The 2,873-nt window shown below is 48.8% G+C and overlaps 1 protein-coding gene across 1 annotated transcript in view; it reads left to right on the top strand.

Annotated features, from left to right (window-relative positions):
* The window catches only part of TIAM2 (TIAM Rac1 associated GEF 2), a 150,391-nt gene that overhangs the window by 56,868 nt on the left and 90,650 nt on the right, over positions 1-2,873 (top strand). The window lies entirely within an intron of this gene.

Here is a 2,873-nt window from a genome sequence, read left to right as displayed (position 1 = left end):
TCCAGCTAATCCTTCATTGTAAAACATGTTGACAGTACATCTAATCCTATCAGGTTTTGAAATGTTATTTTCAAGCCACACAATCTACCCTGAGAAATAGTCAACACATTTGATGAATTCTTAACATGTTTTCTCTCCTTTTACACACACACACACACACACACACATATGTGGCAGACTAGATCCTTTCACACACACACACACACACACACACACACACACACTTACTTCTGAATCTCTCTCTCTCACTCATTTGTATTGACTTTTTATTTTGAGTCGAGGGAAGTTTTTCAGGGCAAGTCCGTTGTTCAGCCAGGAACCCAGACACACTGTGCTTCGTCTCCTGGATTGCAATCTCCAGTGCCACGCCCCGCCCCTTAGCCCAGTTCCTCCCTGTGTCTCCTGTTTCCATCCCTCCTCCTGTCTGGATCCTTCTGGATGTTGTCCTTGGGGGAAGCCCTCCTTCTGATCGCGGATGGTGAATGGGTCTAAGGTGTGTGCAGCTGGTACCATCCATCCCCTCATAGGCCTGTCTGTTGTTTGTCTGAAAACTGAGCTAGGGGTGTGTTCATTTCTAGACCTGGAGGGTGGCTAAGGATTGAAGTTTCAAGGGAGGGCCCCTACCAGCCTCTATGAGACCCATAGGCCTGCTCCTTTTACTTTTTTGGACCATTTTAAAGTTGGTGTGTGAGTGGTGTCAGTCTGAAGCTCTCAGAAGCCACCCAGATGAGGTTTTACTGTCTGGAGTGAGTTGCTCTTGGGAGTGTGTGCACCTGTTATATGCTACCCCCCCACCCCACTGCTGGCAGGGGGAAGGTCTGTAGAGCCAGCCAGCTGCGGGGAAGCCCCTTGGTTCCTGTTAATGAGTGCAGGGAAGGCTGGCTTCTTTTTGATGGACAATGGCTAGCTAGGAGGAGGCTCCCTCTGTTTGGGTGTGAAGTTGCTGGTCCTGAGTCCAGCTGGCTGACACCCCCCAACCCCCACCACCCCAACTTTCTTCCCAGGTGAAAATAGCTATGAACCATACAAGACAAAAAATACCCCAAACCAGCCAGAGTGGCATCCTTTGTGACTGGGTTAGTCCAGTAGACTAGAGGAACAAATTCATAGATACTCATGTGTAAGAGAGAACTTTATATTAAAGAGAAATTATATATTAAGAAATATTCCAGCCTAGTTCAGATCAAGTCCGTAGGTCTGGCATTAGCCCAAAAGTCTGACACCAGTCCATAAATTCCTCTTTAGACTTACGCAGCCATGACATAATGCTGAATGCAAGATCACAGGCCAGTGGGTGGAAAGTCTTGTGGATCCAGTGGCGGTAGAAGCATCTCAACACTGGCGTGGGTCTCCACGTGTCTCCTCCAGGCCTCTGATTACCATCAGTGTGGCTCCATGTGGCTTGTCTACAGGATTGTGAAGCAGAGAGACTGTGTGTTCTACCTCAGGGAGGAAGACGGGAGTTCCCAGAATCTTCAGTTGAAGGCCAGACCCTCACAGAGGCCTCATTGCCTGTGACCTGATTGACAGACTAGACTCACCCTATTTGCTCAAGTTGACAGGAGATGTTGTAACTGCTGCAGTGACTCCTGGCGAGCCCCTGTCAGGGTGGAATTGCTGCCCTCGGGGCTGTCAAAGCTGACCTTTAGGAAGCAGATTCCCTGCCCTTTCAGGAAGTCATCAAGCGAATTCACTACTGTGCCACCCAGCAAGAAATACCACTGGTCCTAAAAAGACATACTTTCCCCCTCCGATATTGAAAACTCTGGAAAATGCTGGTTGAACCAGGACATCAAATTTTTATTTGAAAACCATGATCTCGCTATTTAGCTTGGTTGATGGTCGTCACCGTGCAGATCATCTCCCTCACCTGCTGTTAGTCACCTCGCTTTGAGAAAGTAGCAACCAGCTCGGCTTATCACCCTCTTCTCGCCCCAGGCCCCACCAGGTGGGGGTTTTGATCCTGACACACTTTCAGACATCTGGTTCTTTCTTCAGGACCATCTCACCTAACATCGCTCCTCCTTCCCCTGAAATAAGCCGCCTGGACTGACCGAGGGCTGACCAGTGCGGACACCACGTGGGACTGGTGTCAGGCCTTGGGTGTTTTTATATTGTGGGCATGCTGCGATCCAACTCGGCCGTCTGAAGCCCTACCTCTGGTAGACAGCTTGCAGCTGAGCTTAAACTGAAAGGTGATTGATGCGCATCACTTGCCAGCAGGTGTAACTTAAAGAATGCCTGACCAAACCAAACCAAACTCTCCGCCATTGAATCAGTTCCTACAGAACTGCCCCTTGGATCTCTGAGACTGTAACTCTTTACCTCACCTTTCTCCCCCAACTAATGCTTGAAGGACGTACAAATACTGATACTACATTTCCCAGCATAACGGGGATGCACATGCCCGTCTCCCCCACCCCATAATATTAGTACTCACGCCATAGAGCCAATGCCGACTCATCGTAGCCTTGGAAAACAGGGCGGAACTGCCCCGTGGGTTTCCAAACTATGACTGCTGACAGGAGTAGAAAGCCCAGTTTTTCTCCCAAGGAGCTGCGGGGCGGGGGGGGGGGGGGGGGGGGTTTGAACTGCTCACCATGCAAATTGCAGCCCAAGGCATAACCACACCACCACCAGGGTTCCTTATAAGACATTAAGATATGAGTATTTTTTTCCCAATATGAAATGATTTGTTCTTCTTATTTTTATTTTTTAATCATTTTATTAGGGGCTCATACAACTCATCACCATCCATACATACATCAATTGTGTCAAGCACATTTGTACATTCATTGCCCTCATCATTCTCAAAACATTTGCTCTCCACCTAAACCCCTGGCAACAGCTCCTCATTTGTCCCCTCCCTCCCC

Source organism: Echinops telfairi, unplaced genomic scaffold (assembly GCF_000313985.2).
Source record: "Echinops telfairi isolate 266 unplaced genomic scaffold, ASM31398v2 ScPeMD7_3533;HRSCAF=4204_0, whole genome shotgun sequence".
Classification (NCBI taxonomy): domain Eukaryota; kingdom Metazoa; phylum Chordata; class Mammalia; order Afrosoricida; family Tenrecidae; genus Echinops; species Echinops telfairi.
The sequence above is the reverse complement of the archived record's forward strand: the minus strand, read 5'-3'. Positions and strand labels throughout refer to the sequence as shown.